Here is a 14,545-nt window from a genome sequence, read left to right as displayed (position 1 = left end):
CTGCTTTCCCAGAGACTCAGCATGTCACACTGCTTGTTCGCGGCAGAAACTTTTTCTGAAAAGGCAAACGTCTGACTCCTTCTCCCACAAGGAAGCTGCCAGCCCTGTAATCTCTTGCAGGTCTTCACTAATCCCTCTGCAGCCTATCTTTAGCCGCAGCAGCACTGGGGATCTCTGCTTTCCCAGAGACTCAGCATGTCACGGTGCTTGTTCGCGGCAGAAACTTTTTTTAAAAAGGCAAACGTCTGGCTCCTTCTCCCACAAGGAAGCTGCCAGCCCTGAAAGATCTTGCTGGTCTTCATTATCCCACTGCAGCCTATCCACAGGCACAACAGCACTGGGGATCTCTGCTTTCCCAGAGACTCAGCATGTCACACTGCTTGTTCGCAGCAGAAACTTTTTCTGAAAAGGCAAACGTCTGACTCCTTCTCCCAAAAGGAAGCTGCCAGCCCTGGAATCTCTTGCAGGTCTGCACTATCCCTCTGCAGCCAATCTTTAGCCGCAGCAGCACTGGGGATCTCTGCTTTCCCAGAGACCCAGCATGTCACGGTGCTCGCTCTCGGCAGAAACTTTTTCTGAAAAGGCAAAGGTCCGGCTCCTTCTCGCACAAGGAAGCTGCCAGCCCTGAAATCTCTTGCAGGTCTGCACTATCCCACTGCAGCCTATCCACAGGCACAACAGCACTGGGGATCTCTGCTTTCCCAGAGACTCAGCATGTCACACTGCTTGTTCGCGGCAGAAACTTTTTCTGAAAAGGCAAACGTCTGACTCCTTCTCCCACAAGGAAGCTGCCAGCCCTGAAAGACCTCGCTGGTCTTCACTATCCCTCTGCAGCCAATCTTTAGCCGCAGCAGCACTGGGGATCTCTGCTTCCCCAGAGACCCAGCATGTCACGGTGCTCGCTCTCGGCAGAAACTTTTTTAAAAAGGCAAACGTCTGGCTCCTTCTCCCACAAGGAAGCTGCCAGCCCTGAAAGATCTTGCTGGTCTTCACTATCCCACTGCAGCCTATCCACAGGCACAACAGCACTGGGGATCTCTGCTTTCCCAGAGACTCAGCATGTCACACTACTTGTTCGCAGCAGAAACTTTCTCTGAAAAGGCAAACGTCTGGCTCTTTCTCCCACAAGGTAGGTGCCAGCCCTAAAATCTCTTGCAGGTCTGCACTATCCCACTGCAGCCTATCCACAGGCACAACAGCACTGGGGATCTCTGCTTTCCCAGAGACTCAGCATGTCACACTGCTTGTTCGCGGCAGAAACTTTTTCTGAAAAGACAAACGTCTGACTCCTTCTCCCACAAGGAAGCTGCCAGCCGTGAAAGACCTCGCTGGTCTTCACTATCCCTCTGCAGCCTATCTTTAGCCGCAGCAGCACTGGGGATCTCTGCTTTCCCAGAGACCCAGCATGTCACGGTGCTCGCTCTCGGCAGAAACTTTTTCTGAAAAGGCAAACGCCTGGCTCCTTCTCCCACAAGGAAGCTGCCAGCCCTGAAATCTCTTGCAGGTCTGCACTATCCCACTGCAGCCTATCCACAGGCACAACAGCACTGGGGATCTCTGCTTTCCCAGAGACTCAGCATGTCACACTGCTTGTTCGCGGCAGAAACTTTTTCTGAAAAGGCAAACGTCTGGCTCCTTCTCCCACAAGGAAGCTGCCAGCCCTGAAAGATCTTGCTGGTCTTCACGATCCCTCTGCAGCCTATCTTTAGCCGCAGCAGCACTGGGGATCTCTGCTTTCCCAGAGACCCAGCATGTCACAGTGCTCGCTCTCGGCAGAAACTTTTTTAAAAGGCAAACGTCTGGCTCCTTCTCCCACAAGGAAGCTGCCAGCCCTGAAAGATCTTGCTGGTCTTCACTATCCCTCTGCAGCCTATCTTTAGCCGCAGCAGCAGTGGGGATCTCTGCTTTCCCAGAGACTCAGCATGTCACGGTGCTTGTTCGCAGCAGAAACTTTTTTTAAAAAGGCAAACGTCTGGCTCCTTCTCCCACAAGGAAGCTGCCAGCCCTGAAAGATCTTGCTGGTCTTCACTATCCCACTGCAGCCTATCCACAGGCACAACAGCAGTGGGGATCTCTGCTTTCCCAGAGACTCAGCATGTCACACTGCTTGTTCGCGGCAGAAACTTTTTCTGAAAAGGCAAACGTCTGGCTCCTTCTCCCACAAGGAAGCTGCCAGCCCTGAAATCTCTTGCAGGTCTGCACTATCCCACTGCAGCCTATCCACAGGCACAACAGCACTGGGGATCTCTGCTTTCCCAGAGACTCAGCATGTCACACTACTTGTTCGCAGCAGAAACTTTTTCTGAAAAGGCAAACGTCTGGCTCTTTCTCCCACAAGGTAGGTGCCAGCCCTGAAATCTCTTGCAGGTCTGCACTATCCCACTGCAGCCTATCCACAGGCACAACAGCACTGGGGATCTCTGCTTTCCCAGAGACTCAGCATGTCACACTGCTTGTTCGCGGCAGAAACTTTTTCTGAAAAGGCAAACGTCTGGCTCCTTCTCCCACAAGGAAGCTGCCAGCCCTGAAAGATCTTGCTGGTCTTCACTATTCCACTGCAGCCTATCCACAGGCACAACAGCACTGGGGATCTCTGCTTTCCCAGAGACTCAGCATGTCACACTGCTTGTTCGCAGCAGAAACTTTTTCTGAAAAGGCAAACGTCTGGCTCCTTCTCCCACAAGGAAGCTGGCAGCCCTGAAAGATCTTGCTGGTCTTCACTATCCCTCTGCAGCCTATCTTTAGCCGCAGCAGCAGTGGGGATCTCTGCTTTCCCAGAGACTCAGCATGTCACGGTGCTTGTTCGCAGCAGAAACTTTTTTTAAAAAGGCAAACGTCTGGCTCCTTCTCCCACAAGGAAGCTGCCAGCCCTGAAAGATCTTGCTGGTCTTCACTATCCCACTGCAGCCTATCCACAGGCACAACAGCAGTGGGGATCTCTGCTTTCCCAGAGACTCAGCATGTCACACTGCTTGTTCGCGGCAGAAACTTTTTCTGAAAAGGCAAACGTCTGGCTCCTTCTCCCACAAGGAAGCTGCCAGCCCTGAAATCTCTTGCAGGTCTGCACTATCCCACTGCAGCCTATCCACAGGCACAACAGCACTGGGGATCTCTGCTTTCCCAGAGACTCAGCATGTCACACTGCTTGTTCGCAGCAGAAACTTTTTCTGAAAAAACAAACGTCTGGCTCCTTCTCCCACAAGGAAGCTGCCAGCCCTGAAAGATCTTGCTGGTCTTCACTATCCCTCTGCAGCCTATCTTTAGCCGCAGCAGCAGTGGGAATCTCTGCTTTCCCATAGACCCAGCATGTCACGGTGCTCGCTCTCGGCAGAAACTTTTTTAAAAAGGCAAACGTCTGGCTCCTTCTCCCACAAGGAAGCTGCCAGCCCTGAAAGATCTTGCTGGTCTTCACTATCCCACTGCAGCCTATCCACAGGCACAACAGCACTGGGGATCTCTGCTTTCCCAGAGACTCAGCATGTCACACTGCTTGTTCGCGGCAGAAACTTTTTCTCAAAAGACAAACGTCTGACTCCTTTTCCCACAAGGAAGCTGCCAGCCCTGAAAGACCTCGCTGATCTTCACTATCCCTCTGCAGCCTATCTTTAGCCGCAGCAGCACTGGGGATCTCTGCTTTCCCAAAGACTCAGCATGTCACACTGCTTGTTCGCGGCAGAAAATTTTTCTCAAAAGGCAAACGTCTGGCTCCTTCTCCCACAAGGAAGCTGCCAGCCCTGAAATCTCTTGCTGGTCTGCACTATCCCACTGCAGCCAATCTTTAGCAGCAGAAGCACTGGGGATCTCTGCTTTCCCAAAGACTCAGCATGTCACACTGCTTGTTCGCGGCAGAAACTTTTTCTGAATAGGCAAACGTCTGACTCCTTCTCCCGCAAGGAAGCTGCCAGCCCTGAAATCTCTTGCAGGTCTGCACTATCCCTCTGCAGCCAATCTTTAGCAGCAGAAGCACTGGGGATCTCTGCTTTCCCAAAGACTCAGCATGTCACGCTGCTTGTTCGCAGCAGAAACTTTTTTAAAAACGCAAACGTCTGGCTCCTTTTCCCACAAGGATGCTGCCAGCCCTGAAATCTCTTGCAGGTCTGCACTATCCCACTGCAGCCTATCCACAGGCACAACAGCACTGGGGATCTCTGCTTTCCCAGAGACTCAGCATGTCACACTGCTTGTTCGCGGCAGAAACTTTTTCTCAAAAGACAAACGTCTGACTCGTTCTCCCACAAGGAAGCTGCCAGCCCTGAAAGACCTCGCTGGTCTTCACTATCCCTCTGCAGCCTATCTTTAGCCGCAGCAGCACTGGGGATCTCTGCTTTCCCAGAGACCCAGCATGTCACGGTGCTCGCTCTCGGCAGAAACTTTTTCTGAAAAGGCAAACGTCTGGCTCCTTCTCCCACAAGGAAGCTGCCAGCCCTGAAATCTCTTGCAGGTCTGCACTATCCCACTGCAGCCTATCCACAGGCACAACAGCACTGGGGATCTCTGCTTTCCCAGAGACTCAGCATGTCACACTGCTTGTTCGCAGAAGAAACTATTTCTGAAAAGGCAAACGTCTGGCTCCTTCTCCCACAAGGAACTGCCAGCCCTGAAAGATCTTGCTGGTCTTCACTATCCCTCTGCAGCCTATCTTTAGCCGCAGCAGCAGTGGGAATCTCTGCTTTCCCAGAGACCCAGCATGTCACGGTGCTCGCTCTCGGCAGAAACTTTTTCTGAAAAGGCAAACGTCCGGCTCCTTCTCCCACAAGGAAGCTGCCAGCCCTGTAATCTCTTGCAGGTCTTCACTATACCTCTGCAGCCTATCTTTAGCCGCAGCAGCAGTGGGGATCTCTGCTTTCCCAGAGACTCAGCATGTCACGGTGCTTGTTCGCGGCAGAAACTTTTTTTAAAAAGGAAAACGTCTGGCTCCTTCTCCCACAAGGAAGCTGCCAGCCCTGAAAGATCTTGCTGGTCTTCACTATCCCACTGCAGCCTATCCACAGGCACAACAGCACTGGGGATCTCTGCTTTCCCAGAGACTCAGCATGTCACACTGCTTGTTCGCGCCAGAAACGTTTTCTGAAAAGGCAAACGTCTGGCTCCTTCTCCCACAAGGAAGCTGCCAGCCCTGAAATCTCTTGCAGGTCTGCACTATCCCTTTGCAGCCAATCTTTAGCCGCAGCAGCACTGGGGATCTCTGCTTTCCCAGAGACGCAGCATGTCACAGTGCTTGCTCTCGGCAGAAACTTTTTTAAAAAGGCAAACGTCTGGCTCCTTCTCCCACAAGGAAGCTGCCAGCCCTGAAAGATCTTGCTGGTCTTCACTATCCCACTGCAGCCTATCCACAGGCACAACAGCACTGGGGATCTCTGCTTTCCCAGAGACTCAGCATGTCACACTGCTTGTTCGCAGCAGAAACTTTTTATGAAAAGGCAAATGTCTGGCTCCTTCTCCCACAAGGAAGCTGCCAGCCCTGAAATCTCTTGCAGGTCTGCACTATCCCACTGCAGCCTATCCACAGGCACAACAGCACTGGGGATCTCTGCTTTCCCAGAGACTCAGCATGTCACACTGCTTGTTCGCGGCAGAAACTTTTTCTGAAAAGGCAAACGTCTGGCTCCTTCCCCCACAAGGAAGCTGCCAGCCCTGTAATCTCTTGCAGGTCTTCACTAATCCCTCTGCAGCCTATCTTTAGCCGCAGCAGCACTGGGGATCTCTGCTTTCCCAGAGACTCAGCATGTCACACTGCTTGTTCGCGGCAGAAACTTTTTTTAAAAAGGCAAACGTCTGGCTCCTTCTCCCACAAGGAAGCTGCCAGCCCTGAAAGATCTTGCTGGTCTTCACTATCCCACTGCAGCCTATCCACAGGCACAACAGCACTGGGGATCTCTGCTTTCCCAGAGACTCAGCATGTCACACTGCTTGTTCGCGGCAGAAACTTTTTCTGAAAAGGCAAACGTCTGACTCCTTCTCCCACAAGGAAGCTGCCAGCCCTGAAATCTCTTGCAGGTCTGCACTATCCCTCTGCAGCCAATCTTTAGCCGCAGCAGCACTGGGGATCTCTGCTTTCCCAGAGACCCAGCATGTCACAGTGCTCGCTCTCGGCAGAAACTTTTTTAAAAAGGCAAACGTCTGGCTCCTTCTCCCACAAGGAAGCTGCCAGCCCTGAAAGATCTTGCTGGTCTTCACTATCCCACTGCAGCCTATCCACAGGCACAACAGCACTGGGGATCTCTGCTTTCCCAGAGACCAGCATGTACACTGCTTGTTCGCAGCAGAAACTTTTTCTGAAAAGACAAACGTCCGGCTCCTTCTCCCACAAGGAAGCTGTCAGCCCTGAAATCTCTTGCAGGTCTGCACTATCCCACTGCAGCCTATCCACAGGCACAACAGCAGTGGGGATCTCTGCTTTCCCAGAGACTCAGCATGTCACACTGCTTGTTCGCGGCAGAAACTTTTTCTGAAAAGGCAAACGTCTGGCTCCTTCTCCCACAAGGAAGCTGCCAGCCCTGAAATCTCTTGCAGGTCTGCACTATCCCACTGCAGCCTATCCACAGGCACAACAGCACTGGGGATCTCTGCTTTCCCAGAGACTCAGCATGTCACACTGCTTGTTCGCAGCAGAAACTTTTTCTGAAAAGACAAACGTCTGGCTCCTTCTCCCACAAGGAAGCTGCCAGCCCTGAAAGATCTTGCTGGTCTTCACTATCCCTCTGCAGCCTATCTTTAGCCGCAGCAGCAGTGGGAATCTCTGCTTTCCCATAGACCCAGCATATCACGGTGCTCGCTCTCGGCAGAAACTTTTTTAAAAAGGCAAACGTCTGACTCCTTTTCCCACAAGGAAGCTGCCAGCCCTGAAAGACCTCGCTGATCTTCACTATCCCTCTGCAGCCTATCTTTAGCCGCAGCAGCACTGGGGATCTCTGCTTTCCCAAAGACTCAGCATGTCACACTGCTTGTTCGCGGCAGAAAATTTTTCTCAAAAGGCAAACGTCTGGCTCCTTCTCCCACAAGGAAGCTGCCAGCCCTGAAATCTCTTGCTGGTCTGCACTATCCCACTGCAGCCAATCTTTAGCAGCAGAAGCACTGGGGATCTCTGCTTTCCCAAAGACTCAGCATGTCACACTGCTTGTTCGCGGCAGAAACTTTTTCTGAATAGGCAAACGTCTGACTCCTTCTCCCGCAAGGAAGCTGCCAGCCCTGAAATCTCTTGCAGGTCTGCACTATCCCTCTGCAGCCAATCTTTAGCAGCAGAAGCACTGGGGATCTCTGCTTTCCCAAAGACTCAGCATGTCACGCTGCTTGTTCGCAGCAGAAACTTTTTTAAAAACGCAAACGTCTGGCTCCTTTTCCCACAAGGATGCTGCCAGCCCTGAAATCTCTTGCAGGTCTGCACTATCCCACTGCAGCCTATCCACAGGCACAACAGCACTGGGGATCTCTGCTTTCCCAGAGACTCAGCATGTCACACTGCTTGTTCGCGGCAGAAACTTTTTCTCAAAAGACAAACGTCTGACTCGTTCTCCCACAAGGAAGCTGCCAGCCCTGAAAGACCTCGCTGGTCTTCACTATCCCTCTGCAGCCTATCTTTAGCCGCAGCAGCACTGGGGATCTCTGCTTTCCCAGAGACCCAGCATGTCACGGTGCTCGCTCTCGGCAGAAACTTTTTCTGAAAAGGCAAACGTCTGGCTCCTTCTCCCACAAGGAAGCTGCCAGCCCTGAAATCTCTTGCAGGTCTGCACTATCCCACTGCAGCCTATCCACAGGCACAACAGCACTGGGGATCTCTGCTTTCCCAGAGACTCAGCATGTCACACTGCTTGTTCGCAGAAGAAACTATTTCTGAAAAGGCAAACGTCTGGCTCCTTCTCCCACAAGGAACTGCCAGCCCTGAAAGATCTTGCTGGTCTTCACTATCCCTCTGCAGCCTATCTTTAGCCGCAGCAGCAGTGGGAATCTCTGCTTTCCCAGAGACCCAGCATGTCACGGTGCTCGCTCTCGGCAGAAACTTTTTCTGAAAAGGCAAACGTCCGGCTCCTTCTCCCACAAGGAAGCTGCCAGCCCTGTAATCTCTTGCAGGTCTTCACTATACCTCTGCAGCCTATCTTTAGCCGCAGCAGCAGTGGGGATCTCTGCTTTCCCAGAGACTCAGCATGTCACGGTGCTTGTTCGCGGCAGAAACTTTTTTTAAAAAGGAAAACGTCTGGCTCCTTCTCCCACAAGGAAGCTGCCAGCCCTGAAAGATCTTGCTGGTCTTCACTATCCCACTGCAGCCTATCCACAGGCACAACAGCACTGGGGATCTCTGCTTTCCCAGAGACTCAGCATGTCACACTGCTTGTTCGCGCCAGAAACGTTTTCTGAAAAGGCAAACGTCTGGCTCCTTCTCCCACAAGGAAGCTGCCAGCCCTGAAATCTCTTGCAGGTCTGCACTATCCCTTTGCAGCCAATCTTTAGCCGCAGCAGCACTGGGGATCTCTGCTTTCCCAGAGACGCAGCATGTCACAGTGCTTGCTCTCGGCAGAAACTTTTTTAAAAAGGCAAACGTCTGGCTCCTTCTCCCACAAGGAAGCTGCCAGCCCTGAAAGATCTTGCTGGTCTTCACTATCCCACTGCAGCCTATCCACAGGCACAACAGCACTGGGGATCTCTGCTTTCCCAGAGACTCAGCATGTCACACTGCTTGTTCGCAGCAGAAACTTTTTATGAAAAGGCAAATGTCTGGCTCCTTCTCCCACAAGGAAGCTGCCAGCCCTGAAATCTCTTGCAGGTCTGCACTATCCCACTGCAGCCTATCCACAGGCACAACAGCACTGGGGATCTCTGCTTTCCCAGAGACTCAGCATGTCACACTGCTTGTTCGCGGCAGAAACTTTTTCTGAAAAGGCAAACGTCTGGCTCCTTCCCCCACAAGGAAGCTGCCAGCCCTGTAATCTCTTGCAGGTCTTCACTAATCCCTCTGCAGCCTATCTTTAGCCGCAGCAGCACTGGGGATCTCTGCTTTCCCAGAGACTCAGCATGTCACACTGCTTGTTCGCGGCAGAAACTTTTTTTAAAAAGGCAAACGTCTGGCTCCTTCTCCCACAAGGAAGCTGCCAGCCCTGAAAGATCTTGCTGGTCTTCACTATCCCACTGCAGCCTATCCACAGGCACAACAGCACTGGGGATCTCTGCTTTCCCAGAGACTCAGCATGTCACACTGCTTGTTCGCGGCAGAAACTTTTTCTGAAAAGGCAAACGTCTGACTCCTTCTCCCACAAGGAAGCTGCCAGCCCTGAAATCTCTTGCAGGTCTGCACTATCCCTCTGCAGCCAATCTTTAGCCGCAGCAGCACTGGGGATCTCTGCTTTCCCAGAGACCCAGCATGTCACAGTGCTCGCTCTCGGCAGAAACTTTTTTAAAAAGGCAAACGTCTGGCTCCTTCTCCCACAAGGAAGCTGCCAGCCCTGAAAGATCTTGCTGGTCTTCACTATCCCACTGCAGCCTATCCACAGGCACAACAGCACTGGGGATCTCTGCTTTCCCAGAGACCAGCATGTACACTGCTTGTTCGCAGCAGAAACTTTTTCTGAAAAGACAAACGTCCGGCTCCTTCTCCCACAAGGAAGCTGTCAGCCCTGAAATCTCTTGCAGGTCTGCACTATCCCACTGCAGCCTATCCACAGGCACAACAGCAGTGGGGATCTCTGCTTTCCCAGAGACTCAGCATGTCACACTGCTTGTTCGCGGCAGAAACTTTTTCTGAAAAGGCAAACGTCTGGCTCCTTCTCCCACAAGGAAGCTGCCAGCCCTGAAATCTCTTGCAGGTCTGCACTATCCCACTGCAGCCTATCCACAGGCACAACAGCACTGGGGATCTCTGCTTTCCCAGAGACTCAGCATGTCACACTGCTTGTTCGCAGCAGAAACTTTTTCTGAAAAGACAAACGTCTGGCTCCTTCTCCCACAAGGAAGCTGCCAGCCCTGAAAGATCTTGCTGGTCTTCACTATCCCTCTGCAGCCTATCTTTAGCCGCAGCAGCAGTGGGAATCTCTGCTTTCCCATAGACCCAGCATATCACGGTGCTCGCTCTCGGCAGAAACTTTTTTAAAAAGGCAAACGTCTGACTCCTTTTCCCACAAGGAAGCTGCCAGCCCTGAAAGACCTCGCTGATCTTCACTATCCCTCTGCAGCCTATCTTTAGCCGCAGCAGCACTGGGGATCTCTGCTTTCCCAAAGACTCAGCATGTCACACTGCTTGTTCGCGGCAGAAAATTTTTCTCAAAAGGCAAACGTCTGGCTCCTTCTCCCACAAGGAAGCTGCCAGCCCTGAAATCTCTTGCTGGTCTGCACTATCCCACTGCAGCCAATCTTTAGCAGCAGAAGCACTGGGGATCTCTGCTTTCCCAAAGACTCAGCATGTCACACTGCTTGTTCGCGGCAGAAACTTTTTCTGAATAGGCAAACGTCTGACTCCTTTTCCCACAAGGATGCTGCCAGCCCTGAAATCTCTTGCAGGTCTGCACTATCCCACTGCAGCCTATCCACAGGCACAACAGCACTGGGGATCTCTGCTTTCCCAGAGACTCAGCATGTCACACTGCTTGTTCGCGGCAGAAACTTTTTCTCAAAAGACAAACGTCTGACTCGTTCTCCCACAAGGAAGCTGCCAGCCCTGAAAGACCTCGCTGGTCTTCACTATCCCTCTGCAGCCTATCTTTAGCCGCAGCAGCACTGGGGATCTCTGCTTTCCCAGAGACCCAGCATGTCACGGTGCTCGCTCTCGGCAGAAACTTTTTCTGAAAAGGCAAACGTCTGGCTCCTTCTCCCACAAGGAAGCTGCCAGCCCTGAAATCTCTTGCAGGTCTGCACTATCCCACTGCAGCCTATCCACAGGCACAACAGCACTGGGGATCTCTGCTTTCCCAGAGACTCAGCATGTCACACTGCTTGTTCGCAGAAGAAACTATTTCTGAAAAGGCAAACGTCTGGCTCCTTCTCCCACAAGGAACTGCCAGCCCTGAAAGATCTTGCTGGTCTTCACTATCCCTCTGCAGCCTATCTTTAGCCGCAGCAGCAGTGGGAATCTCTGCTTTCCCAGAGACCCAGCATGTCACGGTGCTCGCTCTCGGCAGAAACTTTTTCTGAAAAGGCAAACGTCCGGCTCCTTCTCCCACAAGGAAGCTGCCAGCCCTGTAATCTCTTGCAGGTCTTCACTATACCTCTGCAGCCTATCTTTAGCCGCAGCAGCAGTGGGGATCTCTGCTTTCCCAGAGACTCAGCATGTCACGGTGCTTGTTCGCGGCAGAAACTTTTTTTAAAAAGGAAAACGTCTGGCTCCTTCTCCCACAAGGAAGCTGCCAGCCCTGAAAGATCTTGCTGGTCTTCACTATCCCACTGCAGCCTATCCACAGGCACAACAGCACTGGGGATCTCTGCTTTCCCAGAGACTCAGCATGTCACACTGCTTGTTCGCGCCAGAAACGTTTTCTGAAAAGGCAAACGTCTGGCTCCTTCTCCCACAAGGAAGCTGCCAGCCCTGAAATCTCTTGCAGGTCTGCACTATCCCTTTGCAGCCAATCTTTAGCCGCAGCAGCACTGGGGATCTCTGCTTTCCCAGAGACGCAGCATGTCACAGTGCTTGCTCTCGGCAGAAACTTTTTTAAAAAGGCAAACGTCTGGCTCCTTCTCCCACAAGGAAGCTGCCAGCCCTGAAACATCTTGCTGGTCTTCACTATCCCACTGCAGCCTATCCACAGGCACAACAGCACTGGGGATCTCTGCTTTCCCAGAGACTCAGCATGTCACACTGCTTGTTCGCAGCAGAAACTTTTTATGAAAAGGCAAATGTCTGGCTCCTTCTCCCACAAGGAAGCTGCCAGCCCTGAAATCTCTTGCAGGTCTGCACTATCCCACTGCAGCCTATCCACAGGCACAACAGCACTGGGGATCTCTGCTTTCCCAGAGACTCAGCATGTCACACTGCTTGTTCGCGGCAGAAACTTTTTCTGAAAAGGCAAACGTCTGGCTCCTTCCCCCACAAGGAAGCTGCCAGCCCTGTAATCTCTTGCAGGTCTTCACTAATCCCACTGCAGCCTATCTTTAGCCGCAGCAGCACTGGGGATCTCTGCTTTCCCAGAGACTCAGCATGTCACACTGCTTGTTCGCGGCAGACACTTTTTTTAAAAAGGCAAACGTCTGGCTCCTTCTCCCACAAGGAAGCTGCCAGCCCTGAAAGATCTTGCTGGTCTTCACTATCCCACTGCAGCCTATCCACAGGCACAACAGCACTGGGGATCTCTGCTTTCCCAGAGACTCAGCATGTCACACTGCTTGTTCGCGGCAGAAACTTTTTCTGAAAAGGCAAACGTCTGACTCCTTCTCCCACAAGGAAGCTGCCAGCCCTGAAATCTCTTGCAGGTCTGCACTATCCCTCTGCAGCCAATCTTTAGCCGCAGCAGCACTGGGGATCTCTGCTTTCCCAGAGACCCAGCATGTCACAGTGCTCGCTCTCGGCAGAAACTTTTTTAAAAAGGCAAACGTCTGGCTCCTTCTCCCACAAGGAAGCTGCCAGCCCTGAAAGATCTTGCTGGTCTTCACTATCCCACTGCAGCCTATCCACAGGCACAACAGCACTGGGGATCTCTGCTTTCCCAGAGACCAGCATGTACACTGCTTGTTCGCAGCAGAAACTTTTTCTGAAAAGACAAACGTCCGGCTCCTTCTCCCACAAGGAAGCTGTCAGCCCTGAAATCTCTTGCAGGTCTGCACTATCCCACTGCAGCCTATCCACAGGCACAACAGCAGTGGGGATCTCTGCTTTCCCAGAGACTCAGCATGTCACACTGCTTGTTCGCGGCAGAAACTTTTTCTGAAAAGGCAAACGTCTGGCTCCTTCTCCCACAAGGAAGCTGCCAGCCCTGAAATCTCTTGCAGGTCTGCACTATCCCACTGCAGCCTATCCACAGGCACAACAGCACTGGGGATCTCTGCTTTCCCAGAGACTCAGCATGTCACACTGCTTGTTCGCAGCAGAAACTTTTTCTGAAAAGACAAACGTCTGGCTCCTTCTCCCACAAGGAAGCTGCCAGCCCTGAAAGATCTTGCTGGTCTTCACTATCCCTCTGCAGCCTATCTTTAGCCGCAGCAGCAGTGGGAATCTCTGCTTTCCCATAGACCCAGCATATCACGGTGCTCGCTCTCGGCAGAAACTTTTTTAAAAAGGCAAACGTCTGACTCCTTTTCCCACAAGGAAGCTGCCAGCCCTGAAAGACCTCGCTGATCTTCACTATCCCTCTGCAGCCTATCTTTAGCCGCAGCAGCACTGGGGATCTCTGCTTTCCCAAAGACTCAGCATGTCACACTGCTTGTTCGCGGCAGAAAATTTTTCTCAAAAGGCAAACGTCTGGCTCCTTCTCCCACAAGGAAGCTGCCAGCCCTGAAATCTCTTGCTGGTCTGCACTATCCCACTGCAGCCAATCTTTAGCAGCAGAAGCACTGGGGATCTCTGCTTTCCCAAAGACTCAGCATGTCACACTGCTTGTTCGCGGCAGAAACTTTTTCTGAATAGGCAAACGTCTGACTCCTTCTCCCGCAAGGAAGCTGCCAGCCCTGAAATCTCTTGCAGGTCTGCACTATCCCTCTGCAGCCAATCTTTAGCAGCAGAAGCACTGGGGATCTCTGCTTTCCCAAAGACTCAGCATGTCACGCTGCTTGTTCGCAGCAGAAACTTTTTTAAAAACGCAAACGTCTGGCTCCTTTTCCCACAAGGATGCTGCCAGCCCTGAAATCTCTTGCAGGTCTGCACTATCCCACTGCAGCCTATCCACAGGCACAACAGCACTGGGGATCTCTGCTTTCCCAGAGACTCAGCATGTCACACTGCTTGTTCGCGGCAGAAACTTTTTCTCAAAAGACAAACGTCTGACTCCTTCTCCCACAAGGAAGCTGCCAGCCCTGAAAGACCTCGCTGGTCTTCACTATCCCTCTGCAGCCTATCTTTAGCCGCAGCAGCACTGGGGATCTCTGCTTTCCCAGAGACCCAGCATGTCACGGTGCTCGCTCTCGGCAGAAACTTTTTCTGAAAAGGCAAACGTCCGGCTCCTTCTCCCACAAGGAAGCTGCCAGCCCTGTAATCTCTTGCAGGTCTTCACTATACCTCTGCAGCCTATCTTTAGCCGCAGCAGCAGTGGGGATCTCTGCTTTCCCAGAGACTCAGCATGTCACGGTGCTTGTTCGCGGCAGAAACTTTTTTTAAAAAGGAAAACGTCTGGCTCCTTCTCCCACAAGGAAGCTGCCAGCCCTGAAAGATCTTGCTGGTCTTCACTATCCCACTGCAGCCTATCCACAGGCACAACAGCACTGGGGATCTCTGCTTTCCCAGAGACTCAGCATGTCACACTGCTTGTTCGCGCCAGAAACGTTTTCTGAAAAGGCAAACGTCTGGCTCCTTCTCCCACAAGGAAGCTGCCAGCCCTGAAATCTCTTGCAGGTCTGCACTATCCCACTGCAGCCTATCCACAGGCACAACAGCACTGGGGATCTCTGCTTTCCCAGAGACTCAGCATGTCACACTGCT

Source organism: Accipiter gentilis, unplaced genomic scaffold (genome assembly GCF_929443795.1).
Source record: "Accipiter gentilis unplaced genomic scaffold, bAccGen1.1, whole genome shotgun sequence".
NCBI lineage: Eukaryota > Metazoa > Chordata > Aves > Accipitriformes > Accipitridae > Astur > Astur gentilis.
This window is presented reverse-complemented; position numbering follows the sequence as displayed.